Below are 26,330 nucleotides of genomic sequence, written 5' to 3'. Positions count from 1 at the left end.
CGTTCCTAACATGGTTTTTTGATGCAATAGGAGAACATCAATAACTTATGAACATCTATGCTGGTACAGTAAACTTAGCTTGTGAGTTCTTACTAGATCTAATTATCATTTGGTTATTCCCAACAAACCTGATACGCCGAATATTTTTAGTTATGATGAAATTGGTTAAGGTTGAGGAGAACATGGTGACTGCTGCATCACAAAGTACGAAGAAGTCACTTTGATTCCTGTGGAAAGAGGAGTGACTCATCCTGCAGATCTGGGGCGCTGGCACAACGCGCGGGGCGCTTTCAGATCTCTGTGAAAGGTGCTGGAGAGCTCGCTGGCTCTCCTGGCTCTTTACGTAGGTGGCATTAGCCACTGAAGCTTCCTAAGTTAGAATGGTAGGTGCACAATGCAGGGTTTTTCTGATAATAAAAATACTTGAAGAAGCACTGATGAGTTTGGATATGGAAACCATTCAGCACCATCAGCCATAACTGAAAAGCAAAATAAAATATCCTGCAAAGTCAGGAGCAGGAGCAGCCAGCAGGTACCAATGTCTGCGCTCCCGTGCGGCGGAGGACGGCCGGTCCCGCTCCACCCTGCAGCCGGGGAACAAACGTGGGGAGCTCAAAGAGAAGCTCACAGATTCAAGGACGGTCTCAGGATTGCTGGCCTCATCTAGTGCCTGCATTTATATCAAGGCAACCTTGTCTAGGAATGTGCAAATCAACCTTTTAATGGGATTCCTTTGCAAAGTATTTCATGAACCAGAAAGTTAATTACTGATCGCCAATTAATGGCTGTGTTAGGAGGCTAGAGTGAAATCAGAGAACTGCTTTGAAGAAGAGATGCAGGAGGAAATTATCAGTTCTCCACAGAAACTCATGTTGCTCGCTGCCTTCTTCGTGGTAGTAGGAAGTTTAGGAAATAATATTCAAATATTTTTAAAGGGATAAAGCTTTTAATGGAAAGAGGGTGTTGGGAGTTTTCTTCTGGGAGACACTGAAGCAAAAACAAACAATCATTTTTAGGGAAGAAAGGGTAATAGTCAGCTTTGTAAAAATAAGGTACAGTTTCCTGATACAGGCGGTTTGGGTTTCCATCACGTTAATACGGGCACATATTCCCTTTGGAATCAGCTGGGTGCTGCAGTACGTGGCCGATGAGAGGCAGTAAGAGCGAGAGCACCTCCAGGTCCAGGTGGGCACGAGTGCTTCCTCTGCTCCTCTGCAGCCCCAGCAGTTGCAGCCAGGGCTCGACAAAGCTCAAGCACTTCCCCATCAGCATCGTTCTCATGACATTTTCTTCGTTAAGGGGAGTAGAGCTCCAGTAAACCTGGAAGGTTGCGGATCAGTTGCACTGCTCTGCGCACACAGAACTATTCGTAGAGCCCCATTCAGCAATACGCTGCTCCCCTCAGCTAAAGCCATTTAGCAACCCCGAGAGGGGTAGAGACAGCCTGAAACCAACAGGGTGCTTTTCAGCTTCTCCCAAGGCAACAGCAAGGTCTCAGCCATTTCTCCTGGCAAATTTGTTTTAGTTACTTGCATATATATATTCAGGCTTTTGCACATGGATGTGAATCTGTAATTTGTATCTGAGGCTACCTGGGGTAAATGTATTTGTCAGTCTCAAAGAAATATGTAAACACCCTTATCCTGCATGTTCAAACATCCTAATTTAACAGGGAAGTCAACTCATATCTTTCAGTAAAAGACTGTCTTAATTCCTAGAAAGTTTTCAAGCTATTGTAAAATGTCAAGGGAAGAGCTACGAAATCGGAATTACTTTAATAGCCTTACTCACTTTTCTCTGCCTCCCGTTTTCCTGACCGTCTAAACAAGCCCACCGAGTGCCCCACAGGGGTGCAGCGAGGACTTTGACTCGACTTGGAGTCATGTAGCAAAATTATAAGATCCTTCCTACTTAGGCACATGCAGCACTGGTGGGATAATTGGCTTCATGCATCTTACAATTAGCTTGCAAAAATATGTTTTGCATTCCTGACCTTTTCTCTATAAGCAAGGCCATTGTTTCACTGTCCTGCTTAATTACGAAATATAGTGTTGTGTGATGGTACAGATGACATCGTTGTGTCGTTGGCTCTAATTTGATGAGACATCATAATGGGGAGTTTTCATACTGAGGGCACTGAATTAGTGTAGCGTGAAGCCACATTTCTCTAAACCTACTAAATAAGGAGAAGTTAATTTTATGCTCTATCTTTTTGACATTTGTAATCAAAGCATTGTATTGCAGCTGCAGATGGTTAGCATTTGAAGAATGTTTGGTAAATGCGTACAATCGGAAGGCATTGTTTCTGCAGTGGGAGATCAGGTTGATTAATGGACGGAAGGAGGCTGTCTTTCCTTTTACTCCTCGTACAGGCTGAACAGACAGCGTTGGCTCATTTGGCCGCTGCTTGGCCGAGGTGATGGGTGCAGCAGTGGGCACCCCGGGGTTACAAGCAGACGGTCCCGTTCCTCTCCTTTCTGCAAAGCCTCTGAGCAGGGGTGGCAGTTAAGTTGCGTTGTGGCTGATGGTGTCTGGATATCCTTCAGATGGAAGGCAGATACTGCTGTGCCGCTGCATTAACATTTTGTTTTCAAACAGACCATTTATTCTGACTTTGCCCTGTTGAGATTTTCATGTGCATGAATTTCAGTGCAATTACATTAGCATTACTCTTCATGTCAATAGACTCAAAGAAAAAAAGAAAGGAAATGCCATCACTACAGCTTTTATACCAGAAAAGGCTTTCTGTTAGTTCAAGGCCCTTCTGCTTTTTTGTTTTGTTTTGTTTTAGTTATTTTTTTGTTTACGACAAAACTAAGATACTTCTTTCCCAGGCTTAAACATTCTAGCACACAATGAAAACTGCTGCTGCTGAAAACACTACGTTAAAACGAAAAGGATCAGCCTTCCTTTCCCCAGCCCACTGGCTCCCCTCGCAGCAGATCCAGCCATCACAGGCTGAGGAAGACCAGCGAGTCGATTCAGTGGGAAATTATTATTTGGGGTGGGGGTGTCAGTTTGGTTAGGGCACTGCGCCAAGTCGCGTAACTGCAGAGCAATGGGAAGGTGGCAGAAAAAGCCCTTTCCTTTCAGTGGCAGCATGCAATTGCATTTAATTAGCCAGGCCATCGAAGTGTGCTCCCGTTTGTGCCCCTGCAGGCAGGGCAGGGATGCCCGCCTGGTCTGCTGCAGGTTTCCCTCTCTCAGAATGGAATTTCCCATCTCAGGGAAGTTACAGTGCTGGATGCACCAGATTTTTCCATCCTCTACTCATCACTTGTGTTGGCAATTAGTATTAGCAATAGGTGTCTGTTGGAAGGAGGAAGTGCTTAAAATCAAGTTTAGCTGTGTTCTTTATTGAAACTGCGAGGCTTGGATTTGAAGATCTGTGTGAGGGGCAAAGACGGAGCTATAAGTGAGCATATAACGGAGGTGGGCAAGGTTTTCAAGCCTTTGTTCCGAGTGCTGGAAGACGCAGCTGTCTGACATGTATATCTTGTTATCCCATTTCATATTGCAGTGGTGGTGCACAGAAATCCGCTGATTGTAGCTGGAGGCAGCCCGTGTGCTGAGCTCGCTGCCAGCAGCCAGTTGTACGGAGCACTGGATGTAATGATGTTCAGGACTTGTGAATACGAAATAACTATGTCAAGTTCATCCATCAGCTAGGAGGGGAGAAAAAAACAGGCAGAGGAAAAATGGGCTCCTCTGTCCTTCCTCCTCCCCGTTCTCTTTAATAATGCCTTACGATATGGGGCCTCTTGTGAAATGATTAGTAGGGAGATTTCAAGAACGTTGTTCACTTGTGGGTATCTTCTTATAATGCCGGTATTATGATCTTGTTTACCTCATTGGCAGTGTGTATGATTTTAATTTTCAGTACAATTACAGAACATCTCACTTACATTCACTTCAGCAAAATTCAGGTCAGGTGTGATGAAAAAAAACAGGAACTGATTTTAATTGAATTAAGGCAGTGCATTTTAGCTAGAATTAAAATATAATTTGTTTTAAAAAAAATACTTAGCTGATTTGAATAAAAGCCAGAAATATGAATTTGGTTTTAATCCACGTGTGTTACGTAAGTAATTGTGTGAGACAGGGATGTGGCACGCGTTGCACATGACTGATGGTGTGCAGGAGGGTGGCATTCATTCACGAAATGATGCCAACGTATTAGTAATTATAAAGCCATGGGTATTATATCAGGCTGTCCCCTTTGCTCACATTTACAAATGTCTCTGGGATTATGTTGGCCCTGTGCAATAACCCCCATGCTCCATTGCTGGTACATGAGAGATTACACACAGCCCCGATTTGAAGCATTCGGTGCTTCTTCCCCATAGGAGTCCCTCTGCAAAGTAGTCCTGCGGTAGTTAACGGATGATTTACATAGCTCTGTTGTATGCACCTTGAATAATTAATATTTTGCTTTCCTTGCTGTGTGGGGAGCTTTGTCCTGTAATGGATGTGTGGCTATATAGTCGCACTCCCAGTGATACCCATATATACGTGAACATAGGACGATTCACGTGTGTTTTGGAAGAAGTGAGCAGAAAATTATAAAAAATCTCATTGCTTCTGAGCACTGAAATGAGGGGCTGAGGGCTGCTCGTAGCTCACCGCGGGATCTGCTGCTCACATTCCCTGGGCATGAAGCTGCTGGGCCCGAAGGAAGGCTGAGCCTGCGCTGGGGGCCGGGGCCGCAGAGCAGCCTCCTCCTGCTGTCACCTGGCCCTGACGAGGAGCAGCACGTCCCCGGGCTGCCACCCATCGGGCTGCCACCCTTCGGCTGCCACCTCAGCACGGCATTTCCCTCCAGGCCCAGGAAGGTTCTGCAGGTAGGGCAGGGCGAAGCAACCGCGCTTTGAGCGCTTTTCTCAGTTCTCCAGTGCTCTTGAATCTGTAGGATGAAGAGTCTGGAGCGACAGAGATGTGTGTGGTATTTTCAGACACAGCAAAAGATGTGTCTTGCTGCCTCGTGTCATCTGAACAGTTTTAGTCCCGTATATAGCTAAAAAAGAGAAATAATTTGAATTCAGACTTTGAGTTGCTTGAATTTGATGGTACTTGGATCGAGGGGTTTGGTTTCAGACTGTTGTAAGAGGAGGGACATGTGCAGTGCGGCATTTCCCCCACACACTCACGCTCTGAATCAATAGAGAAGGCCGAGGTCTGGCATTTGGCTGCTTGGGAGCTGTCTTTTGTTTTAACTTTTGTGTTTTCAGAACACCAGCTTGGCGTAGTTTTACCACCACATTGTGATATTTTTTCTTTCTTTTGCTGTGTGCTGAAATGCTTACTTTAAGACTGTACCTTCTAATCACTGACGTGTCATTGTTCGTGATCGTGGCACTTCCACCATAGCTTTTATTAATGCCCCACGCCAACACGGAGGTATGGGTTTTGGCAGTGGCTGGCTGGGCAAGCGCAGAGAGTTTGACCCAGAAGCTGCAAGGAGTGGGGTGCCACCGGGCTGCGCGTGTCGGAGAGCCCTCGGGGTGCGTGCCCGGGGGCACCGCTCCGTGCTGCCCATGGGCTGCCCGAGCTGCACATCGCGCCTGCGGACGCGCTCTGCATGAAGCCTCTCTCGCTCACCCAGCATTAATTATTCACTGATCATCACTCAGACCGTATGGATTAGGGAGCAGGGAGGAGGGTTGGCAGGGGGTGGCTAGAAGACAGAGCAATTTGGATTGCAATTAGTATTTCATTTCTTTCCTTATTCCCTGTTTGCTTAAATTGGAGATGGCATGTTAGAACCAAGCAAGGATTGATGTCCCAGCAGTGGAAGTTCCCTGTGCACCAGAATCTAGCAAATCCACTGCAGTCTGTAAGCTCCCCAAGGAGATAAAACACTCCGTCAGTCTGAGGAGCTGAAACATCAGGGGAGCAAGTTTTGTATAGGAAATGTTGCAAAGGAGCAGATGTGCCCAGCCTGCCAAAGTAGGAAAACTTCACTGGCAGTATCATACCCGTTTAATAACAACATTTAGATGTTGTCTCTCTCCATCCATTACCTGTCTTCCTTCCTGCTTGAGCTCCTTGATTATGCTCCTTGCTAGGAGGCTTTTCTGGGGACTGCAGCTGTGGCAGGTCCCTAATGGACACAGCAGCCTGTCTGGTGGGCAGTCCTGCAGCAGACAGCGTGACCCCAGCCCACTGGCTGCATCGCGGAGTCATGGAGAATGAAATTTTACATTTAGCCATTACAAAAATGTTAGCCAGCAGTTGGAAGTCTGCTTTACTGGTGAGATTGTGTCTAATGTTGAAACCTCAAGGGGATTTTTTGATTACACCAGTAACCACAGTCTGGGTCACACTTTGCAATAATTACCCTGATGTCTGAAAGGTTGTTAGAGAGTCTCTAGAGGAAGGGGCCCAGATGCACTGCAGAAGAATTTAGAGGTATATGCTGGCAAACCTTCAACACTTAGAGATTTATTTAAGTTAGCTCTTTTAATTGCTTTCTTGCATCCCTCTTCTATTATAAGCTCTATGAGCCATCTAGGGAAGTAAGTCTAGCTAACATTAATCTCCTCGATCCTTCTTCCTTTAACTAGTTACTTCTGGCTTCATTTACACAGGCATCAGAGCCCTACAGAGTGGGTGATAATTCTGATTCTGTTTTAACATGTTCTAACTGAACGTGTAACTTAAGGAAAAGTCATCAGCTGACTCCTGTGTGATTTTTGTTTAACTCCCATCTCTTAAACGTGGCTTATGATCTGTGTATAACATAACTGCTTCCCAAGACTATTGACAGCTTCCTTGATATGTATTCATAAAGCAATTCCAGGTCCTTGAGTGAGACCTGCAAGAAAAGGGCAAGGAATGATTTGTCTTTGTTTCATTATCACGGCCCTTTTGTACCTGTTTCCGACATGCACTGGAGAGCTTTCCGACTCGATGCCTTCATATCTACAGCTCGCTCTTTGTGCAAACCAAGGCAGGGTGTTTTGCCCTCCTTAGATAAAGTCACTCATGTTGAGGTTCTCACTCACCTGATTAGCCTCATTCCCAGCCCCCTCACAGCAAGCAGAGCCTCTGCACACCCCTCGGTCAGAGCAAATATTCTGGTAGCAGGGGAGTGACAAAGCAGAGTGACAGGAGCTCGCCCGAGGAGCCCAGTGCCTGGTGCCAGTTTGTGGCTGGCTTATACCCTGGGTTGAGAGCTTGGTTATCTCTTCGGAATGCTGTTATAAGTCTCATTGTCTTAAAAAACAAAAATCCCATTGCAGCCTTGTGAAGTTTTTGTTCTCGATTACCTCTTGTATCAGTGAGTGCTGCAAACACAGTGAGATATATGATACATAAATTATAACACTAATATTTTTAAATCTATTGTTAGTTGTCTTTCATCTTTGTTATCTCTTCCTTGGCCATTTTAGTAAAAGGCAGTAAGTAGAAAGAGACAGTTTATTTCTTACTTCACCATTCATTATTTGGTGATAATTCACTAAGAGGACATCTGTCGTGCCATCTCTCCTTGTCTTTTCCAGCTAAAGAGACTCCTCTCGCTCCCCCCCACGCAGTCCCCATCGTTCCTCTCACCTCTTGAGGCTTTCCGCAGTGAATCCAGTGCACATGCGCGTGCGGGCTGCCGCTGGAAGAAGCACCGTTTGTACACCTTTTTCCTTGAAAGCACTGGCATGTCTGTTCTGTGCATCCCTCAGACAGGCGCCTTGGGGAGCTGACCGTGAATGTGTGTGTGCGTGAGCGTGTGTGAGCGTGCATCACCTCTTCAGTAACACCCTTCTTAGCTTTGGAGCTCTTCTGGGGTGTGCATCCACGAAGCGCACGGGTACCTGGCCCAAGCAAGGCACAACACAGCACAAGGATGGGGGAGTGCTGGCAGCTTTTCCCCTGGACACCGTCTCCAGGGCCCCCAGGGGACACTGGCTGCAGGGCTCCAGGCCGCTGGGCGCTTCCTCAGCCTGGGCACAGCGCGACCTGCTGCCTTTAGTGCAGCCTCCTCCCTTTCCATCGCTGAGGCTCCTCGTCCCTTATTGCCTCAGAGGAACATATCTTTTTGTTAAAATGAAGTGATAGAGAGTCAGCATTACACAGAGGAATGAGTTATAAAATAATGGGGCTAATAAGCATGTAAAATAACCTGACTGTACGAGAGCGCAGTCTGTGGAACAGCAGCTGCCGCAAATATATTCAGGTTATCAGTGCGCGGCTATTTTGTGCTGAGAGGGCTTAGGTGTAATGAGAGTTACTGCATCACGGGAACTCTTGACAATGAATAGTGACATTTTCCAATAACAACTTTTAGAAATGAAAAGGCCTTCTGTACAAACGCCAGGCTGACTGACAGGCTGGGGAAATCCTCTCCCTGCCCTCACCCCAGGTGCAGCGCATGTGGCGCTCGCAGCTCCTCCCGCGCCTCCGGACGCCGCGCCTCGAGCCTGCAGGGCCCCGCAAGCAGCAGCCCGGCTGCTTTGCCCCGCTGCTCCCCGGCCTATGCCCACCCTGGGAACACCCCAGGGAGCTGGGTGGGTGGCACTGGGAGCATTGGGTGCCCACTGCTGGGACCTGGGCTCGGGTCACCAGGCTGCTGCCAGGCGGCTGGCTGCTAGCTCCTGGTCCTGCTCCAGCCCTGCGCCAGAGCACCTCTAGCCCGGCACCACTACGTGTGCTTTGAAGTCTCATCAATAGTTCCCTGGGCTAATTGTTCTCGCCTTGGTGTTCTAAAATTCACATTAGATTTTTTTTTCCTTTTTATTTTTGTTTAATTAAAATGCAAAAAAGGTTTTGACTTGAATAATTGCACCACCAACCCAGTCATAGGTCTGAAGGTTTTGGAAGAATGAAGTTCCCTTTGAACATTTAATTTAATTCTCTAGTTCCTCATCTCACCGAGCCCATTGTCCTGCTTTGCTCCAAATCAGCACGCGCCATTCTTGCTCCTGACTCCAGTGAGTTCCAGCTGGCCGAGAGCAGCGTGTCAGTATTTTCAGGATCAGAAGAGTGCTGTATCACCTGCATCCCTGGCATTTTTCTTTCCTCCAGTGTGATGTGTTAAAACCACATACCTTGTCACCAAGAAGCTAAAAATGTGTCATTCAGCTCTGGGAGTAGTTTCTCTGGACACACTTCTTCCTGTTGTATTTTTTTTCTTTCTATAAATGTCAGTGCGTAAGAATGTGGGATTAAATTTGGTTCGTGCTCTTGGCATGTAGTATATAAAGAATAGCTGAACTGGCTGGTATCAGTTAAATATATTGGAGAAGTTGAGTCCTCCTAATTGTATTCATCCTGATAATTGAATAAAATAAAAATAAATCTTCAAAACCTATTGTATGATAGAGTTTAGGGCAGGCCAACCATTTCAAAAAGTGGTTAATAAAAACCCTAATAAATATTGTGAACTGGCTTTGCAGCTATTCCTCTGGTCTGACCATTGTTTCACAACTATTTAACATCCATTTGTAAACCTTAAAAATTATGTTCATTTTGTACAGTCTCTCATGAAAAATGTATTCAGAATTCTTCATTAATTTTTCATTGAAAAATTGAGTGAGTAATCACCTGCCAAAAATTAATAAGTCTACATCCAACACTTTTGAAGATTACTTAGGCTGGGCTATTTCGCCCAGCGATTTTATCTACCACTTGTATCCAAAAGTAGACTGGAAAGTGTTTTGTCGCAGCTGAGTGTCCAGCTCTGTGCAGTTTGGAGGTCGTGGAGCTCCGAGGCAGCGGTGTTGCGGCCCCTGTCCGTGGGTTCTCCTAGAGCACATCTTTGAGCTGCCCGTTTTCCTGTGATGCAGGAGGTCACATTATTCTTTGGCAATAAGTTTGCCAAAAAATCTAGCCGTTCTGTTATGATCATAAGCTGGTATCTGTTGCTGAGCTGAAACAAGCTGAGAATCTGCTCAATGGTGACTGGTGAGATTGCGTAATTATGGCTTACACAACACTCACGTGCAAACAAGACAGGGAACTGGGATGTAGGATGGATTGGGGAAGTCTGCTTTGTGCCGCTTTCATCTCTAGTATTCCCCACTAAAGGAATTCCTGCTACCGCGTTTAGCAACCCATATATCTGGTTTCTGCTTTCTGGAGAAGGTGGGAAGGAACGCGGCTGGGTTTGCCCTGAGCTTAGGGAATTGTTGCTGTTACCCTGCTAGATGAAGACTCGCAGAGGTGATGGCTCCCCCTGAGCCCACGCTGTGCCTCGCCGGCCTTGTTCCCCGGCGTGCAAGGGAGTGATTTCCCCCAACAACAATTGGCAATTGCAGCTCGTATTTTAAATAACGTGCAAATAAAACAGGCTGCTTCCAAGCACGCTCCCACTCCGGAGCCTGCAGATGGGCAGCGCTTCGCCTCCCGCCTGGCTGCTCGCTGCTGCTAAATATAGCGCCGGGGGAGCCGGCGGGTGCTGCGCCGCGGCCCACCGGGGACGGGGCTGCAGCGAGCGTGTCTGTGCCGGCGAGTGCTGGAGGCTTTCAGCACAGCCCCAAATGCAGCAAATCAGAATAATTTCTCCATCGTGATTTCTGCTTTGTCTCTGCTTTTTCTTCTCCATTCTCCGTCGCTGCCCTTGCTCTTGCAGCCGGGGAGCTTGGAACAGCAACGTGGGAAGCGCCTGAATGGCAAACCCTTTCCTAGCAAAGAGGATGGGATTGTTACTTATTTATTTTATTTTTTGTTAATATGACTGGAATACAAATGGGGCTTTAATGCCCGGGGGCCTTGCATTTTTGGAGTAATTCCTTATGACACGTGTCAGACTCTGTTTTATTCAGGTGGGTGGTATGATATTAAACAATAAAGCAAGCTTGCGTTTCTCCGCAACTGGATTTATGTGCACGCTCTGGCACAGAGGTGCTTATTAGTAGAATGTCGTACCCACGCCGGCTGTACCCAGCCCGAAACATTCTGCAAATACCATGTGGGCCTTAAGAGAAATCACCTTAAATCAATCAGCAGCCTAATGCCAGCGTCCTTTCTGCCTTATCCTTCGTCCAGGCAAGGATGAGGCTGCAAGAGGCATTCCTTAAGTAATGCTCCAGATGAAATGCTCGTGTCTGAATGGAATATTGATTTTCTAATTGCTGTGCTGCTGTTAAATGAGTCGTTAGTGGAGAGTCGAGGGAAAGCAAACTCAAATGTATTGCAAGCTAGCTTTGGTGTGTCTGCTAAACACACGCAGGGTGTTAACGCGTGAAACTCAACAAATGGAATAAGGTGGCGTTTGTACGGCGCAGAGAGGGCAAGAGAGACTCACCGGTGGGACAGGCCTGTTCCCTCACAAAGCACAAAGTAGCCTCTCAGCTTCAGATGTTCCTGCTGCAGCCGGGGAGGAGACCGACCGCAGGGCGGTGACGCCTTCCGCAGCGGTGCCAGGAGGGGGTCAGTCACTCTGCATCATCCCGCATGGTCGCCCTGCGCCCCTCCAGGCTCGGCAGTGCCGGATGGGGTTATCTGCTCCTCACACACAGGCAGGACAAAGTATCTTTGCTTCCGTGGTATGGACTCGCTGCCGCATGAGAGCTGCCAGATGGACAGTCCCCGCTTCGCCCCCTGGCAGCAGCAGCCCCAGCCGACAGCCGCGGAGCGCACAAGGGCGAGCACAGGACCACCCCTGGCGAAAGCGGTCCCGAGCCCTCTGTGGGGTGCGCGCCGGCTGGGCAGCAGCTGCGGGATGCGCCCCTCGCCCCGTCTGCCAGCTGAGCTCGGGTTTGAATCGGTGACCTGGATCTTCCTTGTGGCGTTGCCTTTTAGCAGTCCCTAGGAGCAATCTGCGAGAGCTGCTCTGCTCGGGCTCTTTGAAAGCCTCTCGTGAGGCCCTGGCTTTGGAAAGTCAAATGCAGTCTGCACGGCGAGATCTTTATTGCAAAGGCACTTCTTGGGACAATAGAAACAACTATCAGCTGTACCACATCTAGCCAACACATAACATTTCTTAGTTCCGTTTCAGAAAATACAGCATATGTTTATGTAGTTGAACATATTCTCGTAGGTGAAAAATAGCTTCTTTATTTTTCTGACGATTAAAATGCCAAATCAACTAATTGCTTTTCTTTGAAAATGTCTACCGCATAAAGCACATACTCTCCCGGTGAACTAAATTGATTTATATTCAGCCATTAATTCTTTATAGCCCATAATTTGCAGAACAACAAAGCTAGTTGGAAAATGTGTCCTCTTAAGGGGCAAACAGCTTCCCGAGCAAGAAGGAAACGCGTTGGCGTGGAGGAGAAGTGGGGTGCCGCTGAGGTGCCGTGGCTCTGGCGCCGCGCTGGGCACGCACAGACCGCGGGGACAGCCCTGGGAGAGCGCCATGGGCACCGCGCTGCCCTCAGCCTGCTGCCCGGACAGAGCCAGGGCCAACGTGATCCCTTTGGGTACCACGACCTTTTCTTCTGGGAGGCTTTTCCATCAGCCTCAGAATATTTGAAATTTCTCCTAATGTCTCCACTGTTCTCATTTGCATTATCAATAGAAGATTTTTTTATAACTAGGAAAGTTTAGCGAAGTAGTAAAATTACATTAGGTTTTTTCCAGCGTGTGCGTCATTGACTGGAATTCAGAACTTGGTAATGAGATTGGAGTTCACCTCCCTCTGTTTCAGGGTTGTAATAAGATGATGATAGCATAAGCTGGACATTAGGTAAAATCTGCTAGGTTTTTGGCAAATGAATGAGATGTTAGATTGCTTCTGACAGGAGCATGCTTTGGCCTACATGTACAGATGGGAAGCGGTGATGGTGCTCTAGGCAGAGCTGGTGCGAAGTAGGATTGTTAACCTGTGCTGGGGAACGATAAAACACTGATCAAAGTTGGGAGACAATTCCTTCATTCTGGTACAATGTGTAATGTTTGTCGGCATTTCCTTTTTATTTTCCAGCCCAGGGTATCTGAATCTCATTGCATCATTCTAAAGGACACGATTCTCTTCTTGGAAGAGAGACAGTTATTGCTATGAAATCAGGGCATCCAGCTACTATAAATGTGCATAAATAAGAGGAAAGAATCACCACTAAAGCAAAACCCAAGATATTATCATGTGGGACGTTCCTGTAAATTGGAAATGCATTTCCTTACGCTTTTCTTTAATGCTACTCTACATGCATTGAGAGTGCTGAAATCTTAGTCACTGTGCAAATATATGAATTATATCAGTGACTCCTCTCTCTCAAAATGAATAAAATAAAAAACAGAAAATATTCAAACAAAAAAAAATTAAAAAAAGGAAAACTCTTAAAACCCCAAAAGCAGAACTCCCTTCCAGGAGCAGAAATTTCACCTCTGGAAAGGAAGCGCAGGGCTTCGCTGCGGTCTCTGTGGATCTTGCTGGCGGTGCGGTTTCTGCAGGGCGGCTCTGAAACACTGCAGCAGCGGCGGGCACATCCAGTCCTGTTCGGTGCACCGGGTGCGCTTGCCTTACTGAAAGAGAGGGAAGATCGTACCGATGTCATTATTTCAGTATAAAATCATCTTCTTAACAAAACGGCTATTTTAGTTTTTAAAAAGTGGTGTTTGGCTAGGCTGTCAGTAAAAATAACCTCCGCCCAGGAGCCGTGCGAGGCTCAGCCCCAGGGAAGGCGAAGGGCAGCTCCGCTCCCCGGGGACAGGCGGGACCTGGAGCAGCTGCGGCAGGGTCCCGGGGTGGCTGCGAGGGCTGCCAGCCGGGAAGGCTTTGTGACTCCTTCTGCAGAAGGCTCTTCTCGGCCTTAAACCCCACCTTGATGCTGGAGAGGGTTGTGCACATCTGGGACAATCGGGGAGCGCTGGGAAGTGCCCCCGCTCGCTGGGGAGCTGCCCGGGGGTGCGTAGTGGCTGCAGGAAGGGGAGCGAGGCTGGGGCTCCTGGTAGGGAGCGCGAGCGATAAACCTGTGCCTTGGAATGATGCTTCTCTCTCCTGTCGGGCTTTAGGGGAGATTGCTGGCTCTGCCTGCAAGGCTTCGTTTGGTGTGTGGTTTTATGGGAATCTTCTCGTTGCCCGAAATGGGAGTCTGCCAGACACCGAATAAATGCAGGCTGAGCTAGCAGGGAGGTGTTGCAGCGGAGAAAATAGAAACATAGACTTAAACAAATTAAAAAGATGGTAATTAACCAAATGAATTTCATCCTGGAGATAATCAGATGAATGCATTTAGAGGGAAAATAATCCCAATTCTCAGAAAACAGTAATTAAAAAATACTCATTTTTGGGAATGTTTAACAAGCTAGATTGGAGGCAGACAGCAGACTAAAGTGGTGATTGATGCTGTTTGGGATGGCAGCTGATGAGGCCCTGAAGCCCTGTGCAGAACGTGGTGTGATCAATTCAGGGTTTGGGAAGCATCCCCATCGGAGCAAGTTCTTGGGAAGCTGAACGGAGCACGGAGCGCAGCCACTTCTGTTATCTAGGTCGGCTAGAAGATGATAGAGGCTGGATTTCATAACCGTGTGTTTAAAGGGTGTCAACAGTGGGGAGGTGAAAGAATTTAGGGTGGGTATTTGGCAGATAAACATGGGACGAGGTGGGAAGATGAAGGCATCCACGCATCGGGGAATTATCAGAGTACACCAATATATCCGTCTGGAGCTGGCTGCCCGGAGAAGTAGTGAAAGCGCTCCCGTTACTGACACAGCCCGTGAGGATGTGCTGGAGGAGGCAAGCGCCCAACAGGTCTCGTCTGCTTTCCTGAGGACGCCAGTCAGGGGCTGAGCACAGGGAGATTTACGGGGAAAGGGAGGCCTGGGGGGAAGCGTGGGAGAATGTACTGGTGCCTGTTTGTTACCATCCTGACCCGGGTGCTGGGCTTTGGTCTCTGGCGGATGTTTGCTAGTTGCGGTGGTCTCTGTTATTTCCTTGGGGTTCTCTCATGTACGCCTCGGATGTTGTCTTCCATGGCCAAAACTAGGGAGGAGTCTTAGCCACAAAACACTGATTCATGCCAGTATAGTGAGTGCTACAGAATTTGAGGAAGGTTTAGGCATTCTTACAGTTTGATCTATTAAAAAGGAAGTGCTTGGATAGAGCACAGAGATGGAAAAAGAATAAAAAATCAGTATTTGTTTCGCAGCGTATAACCAATTCTTTGCAGGATTTTGACCAGTGAAGAGATAGTGTCCAGGTCTCGTTAGGAGGCTTATCTCTTTTGGGTTCTGGATGAGCAGATGCACTTTCTCTACCAAATATGGATAAATAGTGTTTTTCTAGGAAATACCCATCTGATCTGATTGTAACATAGCGTGGTTTGACATCTGTTCACACACACAATAATTCATATCGATCTGATCTTTTATTGAAACTGCCAGTAGGTGGATGGATGGATTGATGAGAAGAATAGTGTCTGGGTATTAATTTTATTCTGTTATCAAAATGCCCGCAGAGAGGACAGATGAGGTTGGGGTCTGGGAAGCAGATGTTCCCAGGGCTGCCCTGTCTTCCCCTCCCCGAGAGCAGGAAGGGGGCTGCCCATGGCACGAGCTCCGGCCCCACAGGGTGCCTGGCACGGGTGGTCTCTGAGGGGCAGGGGTGGCGACACCCAGCCTTGCTCCAGTGTACCCAGAGCCCTGCAAATAAAGTAGGGCAACCACGGTGCTCCTAGGGTGGTAATGAACCCGCGATCCTTAAATTGCGTATTAGGGAGTTTCTGCTGGATTAAGGTTTTTGCACATCACAATGCTCTTATCTAGGATTTATCTGCATGCAGAAATGAATAAAAAGTGAATTAGAAAGAAAACATCAATAGAGATCACATAAATAAGCATGCAAATTTATAATCTTTAATAATTATTGTATTTTCACACAAACTTCAAATGTTTCATTTTAAATTTACATTCCCAGTCTCGCACCATCGAAATTTATGGCTCAGCCTCACAGTTTATCTGTTCAAGTGCTTTACCACGGCCTGTGTTCTTGCCTAACAACAGGGAATTATCGATCTTTTTGTTTTTTTAGGAAGCGAATGGCCATCTCTTTCTTGTTATGTTTGCTTGCAGGCTTGACAGGAACACGGCTTTACGCGGTGCCTGTGCAGCGTGCGTGCCAGCCTCGGGTCTGGGCAGCGCCTTTGTGCTGATGACACCAGCGCCGGGCTGTGCCGTACAGCTTGGCTGCTGTTTGTAAAACCTCCTAGCCTTGAGCGTGCTGGAGACTCCTCGTGGCTTGGATGTATTAAAATGGAGCGTGTTGTCTAGCAGGCTGTCTCCTACAATGTTCAGCGCCCCAACCAGACGTTTACCGGGCTGGTAGAGCTGTCAGGAGAGGGCTGCTCACCGGGAGCGGCTGGGTGAGCATCCCGGCTGGGCTGCAGACAGAGGAAGTGACCGGGGGGACTAAAGGCATGGGGAACAAAGGAGAGAAAGAGCGTGAGAGGTAGTGTGGAAAAGTGAGCTGATAGCTGCCTCCGCAGATAGCACTAAGTAGCAAAGCCAGAGCTTCCCATTCTTCATCCTTTCCTCGCAGCTACCAGTCAGTCAAAAGGCGGTGGAATACTTAACAGCTTAAAACAAATCTAGCTCAAAAGTGGCATGTAATGAATAAGAATTCTGTGTTTTGGAAATAAATAACTAGCCCGTTTTCTATCTATATCTGCAACACGTTGCTGCTTGCAACCCTTTGTTACAGAAATATTTTTAGTTCGGCGTGTTTCCTTTCCCAGCTAATTATCTTCGGCTTCAAGTAGGTGCTCTGGATTAACAAGTGACTATCGTTTAGGAAGTCAAAGTCAGGAGGAATACAGAGTTTCATGAAACCCTTTGTGACTTTGGAATGTAGCAGACATTTTTCTTATATATATTTTTTAAGTTTGACTTCTTCAAAGAAAGACCTTCCACCCTTCTCAGACTGAACCATCTCTATCATGCAGTCATTAAAGATTCAGTAGCACCTTTTAAGTCCATGTTAGGAAATTCAAATTTTTCAATTTAGTAAAGTTGTGTCTCTTTTTCAAGTACTGTACTACTCATTTTTGAAGGTCTTCCAGGATTTCCAGTGGTTTCTCACCAGAAGAGAGCAAGAGCCAGAATATGTTGTTGTAATTGAAGATCTCGGTGCGGCAGGACTGCGCACACTCTATGGCTGAACTGCCTACAAGGCTAAAACCGTCACGTAGACGGAGAAGGAGCCCCTCAGGTGACCAGTGCTGCTTCTGTTGTGCTGCTAGAGTCCTTTTTGAGCATGGCTTGGTTATTTGACTCCTATTTATTTGTTTCTTCGTTAGGGATTGGAACTGAAACTGGAGTCCCTGATCTCCAAGGGCTTAGAGCTTTTAAATGTTGAAGGTTGAACTTCCTAGTCAGGCTGAGCTAAATTGCAGCATACTTTGAAATCTGCATCAAGATCTCGATGTTTTTAAATGGCTGCTTCTCTGTTTAATGTTAGAGGAGGAAAAATCTAAGCCTCTGAGTGGATTCATAGTCACACTTTAATTAATCATATTTTTACAACGTGCTGCCAGCAACTGTCAGGAGCAAGGAGATGCCTCTAGTCCAAATTCACAACAAAAAATAAATGCACTAGAACTATCCCCAGCCAATAAACAGACTCATCCTTTAAGAAATAACACCCTTCCTGCAAATCAAACCAAGAAAAACTGATGCAAAGCAGATTTCTTCCACTCCTAGTCCCGGTCCAACAAGGTCCGTTTGTAAGCAGGAACGAGCGCCAGCAGCAGTGCGCTCCAGGGCCTGCAGATGAGCACAAGTGGGAGTGTAGGTGATGAGAAGGAAAAGTCGTTGGCAAGGAAATGGGTTGGGGTTTCAGCCTTCCCCGGGGGTCACTCTGAAGAGCAAAGGGTGCGGTGGGGAGTGAGAACAGGAACAGGATCTTGGACAGGTCTGACACATTTTGAAATCCCATCTTAGGCTACAGTGAACTAAAGAAATTCATTGGCTGTTAGTTACGTGGGGATGGAAATAACCCCTCTGTGGCCGCATGTGGGGCTGTTTGTTTCTCAGGACAAGTACTTCTTAAAAAAAGAAAAATGGAGCAACCTCAGAGCAACCAAGGCTCTTGGAGAGAGGCAGGGCAGAGCTGGCAGAGCAGTGGCTGGTGCCACGCTCTGGATGATGGGTTTAAGAAATGCACAGGAAATGAGAAGCGCCTCGCTTCCCTTCCTGTGCTGGCCTAGCACACAAAGGAAAAGTACTGACTTGGTAAATGATGAGGAGGACATTTTTCTGCGATCGACAGGGTGTGTTTGGCTTCCCTGTACTCTGGGGTTGCGTTTTTTTCTTTCCTTGCTAGTTTTCAAGCAGTTGTTTTGAGAATAGTTCACTGCTCATCTCTAAATAAGGCATTCCTCTTGCTGTTTAATTCCTTCTTACTGATAAGAGCGACTCATGGTGAGCACAAGGCAGCTGGGAAAGCAGGGTTAGGAGAGAGGTCTGTGAAACCAGCCGAATGCCCGTTACTTCTTTTCCCTTTGAGGCGTCCGTGGAGTTACGTGGGGTGCTGGGGTTCCCCGTGGCTCGGGGTGGGATGAGCTGCCCCCCACACAATGCACGTAGCAGGGCAGTTCCCAACGTTGGTCCTCCAAGCTCCGCGCTCCCAGGGGGAGGACAGGACGATGAAGGCAGCTTCTTCAGCACCGGCAGCTAACCGGTGCCAAGGGTTGGTGACACCCCCGTCTGTCTCAGCCGGTATTAACGGTGCGAGAGGAGGGGAACTGGAGGCATGGAGCAGGCCGTGTGCTGAACGAAAGGAAAGGGGGGATGATGCCTGGACGGGCTGCAGAGAGGGGTGGGCGAATTGCTTTGTATGTTGACTACAAAGAGGGACGTTACCATCGTCCGTGACTGTAACTTTTCTGTGACTAAGCACAAGTTACCTCTCTCCAGGGCTTTCACGAGTGCTAAAGCCTAATTAAACCACGTTAAAAGCAGCGTCCCCAGAGTGAAAACACACTGACCTTCTCCAGCAAGTGTTGGCACCGTCATTGTAACCCAGCTCTCCTCCTGTTTGGTCGGGGTGCCCGGTACCCCTGCCCCACAGGCACTAGGTCTGAGCACTGCTGGGTGTTCTGCCCCCAGGGGCAGCCAGCAGCCGCCGCTGAGCTTGTGGCTCCCTCTGGGCTTTGTGCACATCTCCGGGACACTGCAAAGCTGGCAGTCCCCAGAGCTCGTCCTCTTAGACTTTTCCTTTGGTGCCTGTCACTGCCACTGGCCTCTCAACGTGCTCCAAAAACCCTGAGATAACGCTTTTTCTCCCTCTTCCTGAGTGGTTTCATATATTATTTATTGATGACATTCAGAGGACACAGCAGTGACAGATTCTGTTACGATGACTGCAGTAAAACTCTGCACTTATACACGAAGCTACTGGGAAGCTAGGGCATTGTTAGAGACTCTGGGGTTAACTCAGTGTAGCCGTGGTCTTCCTTGTCTTAGGGGGATATATTTATGTGAACTTCTGAAAAATGATGAGGCAGGGATTAAATTGGGGTGCAGCCAGGGGCCTTTGAAGCTTTGATATTGGGTGTGTGTCTGGGAGACTAATCCTAGCCATGGTAGACTCAGACATCTGTACGGACTGTGCAGGCTGTGGTTCACCATCCCGAACGCCCAGCTCGTTCGCAGCCTTCAAATGCTTTGTTGTGGAGAGTAGCTCTCCTGCAACGCCAGTCTTGGCCCGAGCAATGGGGCCGTTCCCCTTGCAAAGCCGCAGGGTGCCCGTGCTCAGAGCGGTCCCGGGGGACCGGGAGGAGTGCCCGTGGGCTGCTGAACCTCTATCAGCAGGCACGAGGCCGGCTGGCAAGGCAGCGTGTGTTGTGCGTGCTGGAGCAGTTGTTCAGCCTTCCAGAACCTGCCGTGCTTCGTATCAATGCTAACAGCATCCCTTATTTTCGTAAAATTACATTTTTATAACTTCGAAATGCTTTGAGTTTTTGCTAGTCAAAAGCCATTTTATTTCCTTCATTCCTTCTATTTTTCCCATTTTTGTGTAGTGAAAAAGTTGTAAAATGTTTTGAAATTAAGTCATAGAATAGGTAGAGAGGGAAAAAAAACCTACATTGTCAATGAAAACAGCAAAAACAAATTTTTAAGAGTTTTCATCCAGTTTTAGAAGTAAGCATCCTAATCTCTTTGACAGTGAGATATGCACAGAGAGTGGGGATATTGGTAGGCTTTTGGTTCTTCTTCTTATTGCTTATTTAGTCTTTGACGGTGTGGTAGCAGTGGTGTCAAATGGAAAGCTTGCTCTGCATTTTCCCCCACAAAGAGCAGCGCTCCCCAGTCAGTGGTACGTGAGTCATATTTAAGCCCGAGAGAACAGTGCACGGAAAGACACTGCCGGCAACGTTCCCTATGAGAACTTGTCCAGCGCAGAGAATTTCAAAGCCCTGGGCTGTCCCCTGGGGCCAGGCTGCCCCGGCCGATCTGTGCCTGTGTCCGGGGCGCGGAGCTGGGCCGTTTCTCCTCCCGGAGCTGGAGCTGGGCGCTGACCACGTCTGCACAGCCTGCTGGGCCTGGCTCACTGGTGTCTGGGCAGGGGAGAGCGGCAGCCGCTGGAAGGGAGCGCTCCTGCGGCCTTTCCCCCGACTGGCAGTGCTGCGGGCGGCAGGACTCTCACTTCCTCTTGCCATTTAGAAAATCATCTTTTACCTGATCCAGTTGCCCCCTATTTGTCTTTTCCCGTGAAGCTGCAGTTTAATGAGTGCAGAAACATCCATAAACTTTAAAATCTCAAATGGAATTTGAAGCCAGTGCCTTGCCTTTCAGGTGTAAGGATACCCGTAAAAGATCCAGGTGACCTTTAGAATATTTCCTTGTTGTTAAATTAACTCTGGTTTGTACAAAAGTAAAGATTTTGTGTGTCCTGTTTTCAGGATGAGGATGTTCCTAGGTTTGCTTTTTATATCTCCTAAGCTATGTACCCGTGTCAGTTATGTTTTCTAATTGGTTTCCGTGTCTGAGGACTTCTTCCTGTCTGACTTTCAGCTCTGGCCGTGTCAGCTCCCGTTAGAAATACCGAGTCAGGCACACACCACGTCTCCTTGAACAGCTTTACCTTGCAGCGGAGAGCAGCGCAGTATCCCGATGCTGGCAGGCATTGCCGGGAGCAGGTACAGCTGCTCTTACCGGTGTCCCAGCAGCAGGTTTGTGCAGAGCAGATGAATTCACCCCTGTGCGGTGCTGAGGCCGCAGCTCTGGTGAGTCCGGGCCGTGCACTGCTCCCCCTCGCTGCCTTCTGCGAGCGCAAGTTGCATTAATTGTCCGGTTGAATACACGTGGGAATCGGGACACACCGCATGCAAGGGAAAACTGCAGCCACCGCCTGTGTGCCCCTGCCTCGCCGGCTGTCTGGGGAGTCTGCCGGGGATAACAGCCTGAGCTGTAGTCAGTAAGATAAAGGAAAACGCAAAGTGCCTGTAGCTGCCTGCTCTGACTCTTTTGACAGATGTTTTGAGCTCCAGCAGTTGCTGTTAGAGGAGGGCTGGGCCCTCAGAGCACCCCCGTGCCCGTGCTGGCTGTGTGCTGAGCTCCCTGCCCTGGCTCTGCGAGCATGCCGGCACGCCAACACTCATGCCAAAAGCCTGGTGGTGCGCGGGTTGCCCGAGGTGGGGCCTTCCCCGTCGTCCCCTTCAGTGGCTCGCCCCTGCCCCTAAAGCTGTGGGGATGGGAATGGGCAGTGGATGTGAACCAGCTCGTTTGGTTTTGCGGTTCCTCTCTGGGCATTTTTAAACCTCACAAACCCGGGTGTGCTGTGACCGAAACAGCCTGGTGGAACAGCGGGCGGGGAGAGGGGAGGTGTGAGGAGGACTTGTTTGCGAAGTCGAGACTGAGGGGCTGCAGTGCAGAGCCTGCCCTGCCACGGCTTTTACTTCATTTGCACCTGTGGATACCTGTCACAACGTTTCTGCGGAGAGCATTTCACTTTATTAGCTTGTATTGTTAATGGCAGAAAGTCCTGTCAGTTTCTATCTATTGTTTCCTGCCAAGTGCTTTAAACAATCAGAGCTGAATTATACAGCGATTTCCTTAAGCACCCAGACGGCAGTCCGCTGATAGCCGCTCACTTGCAGGGGATTAAAATAAAGAAGTCTGGAGGCAGGCGGCAGGTTAAGGAGCTCCCCTCGCCTGCAGCAGCGAGGTTCGCGCCCCCCAGACCCCGTTGCCTGCTGCTGGCTGCCCAGCTCTTTGCAAGGTAAGTACTGGGAGATGTTACAGCCTGTTCCAGGCTACACAGCTCTCAAGGCTGCCGAGCCATTCCCATCAGGATCAGAGGTTTTTCCGTGGGGACACAAAGATTTGTTCCCTGTCTCAGCCCAAGGGATCGGAGGAGCCTGTTGGCCTTGATGCAGCCAAGTGCTTCTCTTCAGGAAGGCGTTACGCTGGTGCCCAAGTGTTTTGCTAACTAGAGGAGACCTCATTGCGAGAAATTTCAAAGGCACATTTACAGCTTAAGTCTACCTCTCAAACAAGACTGGCTGGCAGAAATAAAGGGGATAACAGACCGAGGCACGCAGAGTCATCTCAGGGTTTTTAAAACTTAAGGTCATCGCTCTCAGCCTTGGCTCCTGCAAGCTAGGCATGCAGATGCTGATGTAGGGCCATAAATAAGCGGCCTACTTTTCTGGGATGCTGAATCCATTAAAATCAATGGAAGTTCTGCATCTCCCACTAAAATGTCACTTACTTTGCTAGCTAATTTTAGGTACCCAAATACAGAAACTTTGATCTAGCAGCAGTTTTTTAAAACACTGCTGATTTTTTGCCATGCTTCTGGGACACCAAAACGCGTGGCACGTGGCTGATGCCTGGCGTTCGGGCAGGGAGCTTGGGCTGAGCCCTGCCCAAAGGCTTCGCCCGTGTGGCCACAGAGCAAGAGGGAAGGAGGATGGACGTCGGCAGCAGGAGGTTCATGGGCAGCTGCCCTCTGGCAGCCTGCAGCCTAGGCTGAGGGCAAATTGAAAGGACCGGGCAAAACAACGAGTCGAAGCACGCCGTACAAATCTCTCCCTGGGATCGGCAGCTCCAGCGAAGGCATTTTTGAAGCTGGGGCAGATACAATCTGTGTGCTGTCCCTCACAGTGAAGCTGCCAGGTCATGACTTGTTTTCTTGCTGGGTCTGACCAGCGCTGTTAATGTCAGTGTGGTCTCGGTAAAATGAAGTGAGAGATTTGTCATGTGCTTTAGTCTTTACTTTTATAGCACTACATATAAAAAAGGAGAGAGACAAATGTCCTTTTGTCCTGCGAGGGCATTGATTTTCATTGCCTGCACTGGTGTGCCTGGTAGCTGCTTGGGCCTCTGCTTTGTTTGGCAGGACATTAAGTCTGAAAGTCAACATCTAGGACTTTTCTTGTAATGCATCCTCTGTCCTGAAACAGAGCTCTGCTATTCAGTGTGTGCCTTGCATTCAATCATGAGTTCGTGCTGCCGCTCTGATCGTGGCATAGGTACCCCTTCTAAAGGCTCTCAGGCTACCAGACTTGTCTGGCATCACCTCCAGGTTGCCTTTTCCTTTGCTTTTCCAGCCTCAATGTATTTTCCCCAGCGTGTGTCTTGAGCTCCTAAGCAGCATTCAGTCATTTCCCCATTTTCTTTATTTCCTTACCTGCCTCTGGGTTTTATGTCATCTTCGTCCTTTTTTTTTTTCCTGACAATGTCTTGCCTTTTCCTGCTCACAAACACCGCCTGTGAACAGCAAAGGCCATTAACACCATGTAGCAAGGTACTCATTTGCTGCTGCAAAAAATTCTCTATTGGTGAAAGGCTTTACTGATGTCAGCAGTAAAAGTTTTCAGCAAATTCTTAATTTACTAAGTACTTCCAGATTAAGGAAGAGCACGGAATGGCTTACATTCACAAAACATTCAAAGGCCAGAGGGACTGTGCAAAAAAAGTATTCATTTGAATACAGTTATTTTTCAAGAGAACAAAAAAAAATCCCTTTTTTTTTTAAACTGGGTCAACAGTACATCTGCAGCACTCAGCCATTTTACATATGACACGATCACCCACTCTGTTTATCTTTAGGCAATATGCTCTTGCAAACTGCCAATTAATTGCATATTTGGTGCCTGCTCTCTCCCAGCATCCTGGATAAACACAGCGAAGCCAATCAGAGGGAGCTGCTCTTGGCTGCGAGGGGAAGGAAATCTGTCATTGTCTCAGCCTTGTTATCTGCAACCACGGCAGACTTTTAGCAGCGTTCTGCTTGTAAACACCCTCTTTAGACACCTTCTGATTTACATAGATGGCGTGTCAGCCATTGTCTAGGCACTACCTGAAGATTTCTAAATAATTGCTTTCCAAAATATTAGATGCAGATTGTCCTTGATAAAAGGCAAGCGCCATCAGCAGCACTAGGAAAATGTGGTAAGCAGTCCTCAAAATGAAAAGATAAAGCCAATTCCAAAGTAGGGTAAGAGAGAGGAGAGGAGAGCAAAGGATTTCGGGGTTCGGTGTGTCGGTGGCCCTGCTCAGAGAGTCCTGGGGATTTGGGCTGGACTGCTGGGTGCAAGGTTTTAGGGACAGGTCAGGTTGTGGCACAGCCCCTTCAGAAAGCTGGGATCTGTTGATGTTAGCCCAGGGGCACATTCTTCTCCTCTGCTCTAGGCTGGAAGTATTTCCTACTCTGTGCGAGACTCATGTTCTTTAAATCTAGTCTCGACAAAACAACCTTAGGGAATGATCTCCATTGCACACAGGGTTTTCTGATTGGCCATATTCTTCCTTTGTGTCTCCAGTCCCTCTGACTACTGAAATCCTGCAAGAATGCACTGGAGGGATGATCCCGCAATGGGTTTGGATATGCACTCGCTACAGCCTAGCAGGTCTTCTCTTTCTTTATTTCTACCGTGCTCTAAAACTAAGTGACTTAAAGAGAGGCTCAGCTGAATCTACAGGGGCTACAGATAGCCAGGAGAAAATCTTCTCCCGGGGCAATGCTCAAGAGGATTTCAAAACTGCCATCTTGACATTGAGTTACTGTAAATTAACTCTTGCTTCCAGGCAAAGAGTGATGAATGGTCTGAAATGAAGAGATAAGTGTGCATATGGATTCATTCTCCCAGGCTCCCGTGGACCTTCTGTGGTGCTAGCAGATGGGAATAATTCCTAAAACGGGGAATATTTGATGCTGGGTCAATTCTTATTTTATTATGCCGATGTGTATAGAGTGGAATTAGTTTGAACTTACATCAACTTAATATAGGAGAAAACCAAGCTCCTTGTGTCTTTTAACAGTGCGGACTCGTGTTTGTTTTTTTTTGTTGTTCTTTTTTTTTGGTCTAGCTGTTCTTTTTCACCAGCCTCAGCTTAGGCTGTCCATGAGTTAATCCTGTTATTTAATATTTGCCTACCAGTCGTGCCGTAAGGCCGTAGGGAAGATGCGTTGTGACGTGCCTACCTGCCAGTCTGAGAGCCCGTCCAGCCTGGTGTCAGCAGGAAAAATGGGAAATGGGAGGCGTGCAGCTGGGCTGCGATGGCTGCTGCACAGTCAGGGCCTGCTCCTGCTGAATCAAGGAGGATGTAAGCACTGGACTTCAGTGGAAGTGGGATTTGGCCTGCAGACAGCCAACACATGATTCATCGTGGGTATTGCAAAAAGGGTTTCGTTTCTTGCCTCCCGGATTTGGATACGACAGGATTTCTGGTGCAAGAACAGGCTGCAAGGAGTGGATGTCCAAATGTCCTGAGAGCCAGCTGTGCAAATTGCACGTGGTAGATTAGGAAGATGCCTGTTTGCGTTGCAGTGACAGTGAGATAGTATTGTGATCGTGCACAAGTCACAGCCAAGCTGCTAGCACATCTTTGGGACATGGAACAGAGACGGAATAGAAAACATCCTTGCTGTTCTGCCCCTCCACATACTTGTTTCAGCAAGAACATGCTCAGAAGAATGCCACATCCTTCCTCAGTGCCCTTCTGGAGCACTGGGAGCCCTGGTTTGCGGCAGGTGCTCCTGGTTCCCTTTCCTGTTAACTCAGGGAACGGCACAAAGAGATGAAATAGATAACGCAACAGTTCCCGCTGCTCGTGAGCACACCGGAGCAGGGAATTTAAACATTTGCCCTCAGAAATGTCACTGCTTCAAGCAGCTTGTGTTTCGGGAAAGGGCAAGGCGTGGGGAGTTGTGGGAACTCAACCAAAACATTCTTTTTTTTTTCTTTTATTTCTGTAATTTGTCAGAATTTTCTAATTGACAGGGTGAAGTAAAACCTGTTGGACTGAGGTTGCCCTCCAGGTCATTGTACAGAATTGTGCTACGGGTGTGCAGTGGAGATGAGATATATTTGTTGCTGTCAGGGACTACAGTTTATTATCTAGACGGGCAGTGGCTAATAATGGCAGTTTAAATTTCAAGAGGATTTGAGGAAAATGTCCTTTAATTCCCATATGCCTACATTATGGACTTATTCCTCCACGCCTGC

The 26,330-nt window shown here is 47.9% G+C and overlaps 1 protein-coding gene across 10 annotated transcripts in view; it reads left to right on the top strand.

Annotated features, from left to right (window-relative positions):
• DAB2IP (DAB2 interacting protein) overlaps nucleotides 1–26,330 on the top strand; it is a 238,113-nt gene that overhangs the window by 133,260 nt on the left and 78,523 nt on the right. The gene's annotated exons all lie outside the window — the stretch shown is intronic.

This window comes from Cygnus atratus, chromosome 19, assembly GCF_013377495.2.
Source record: "Cygnus atratus isolate AKBS03 ecotype Queensland, Australia chromosome 19, CAtr_DNAZoo_HiC_assembly, whole genome shotgun sequence".
NCBI classification, from domain to species: domain Eukaryota; kingdom Metazoa; phylum Chordata; class Aves; order Anseriformes; family Anatidae; genus Cygnus; species Cygnus atratus.
Note: the sequence above shows the minus strand (reverse complement) of the source record. Positions and strands in the feature narration are given on the sequence as shown.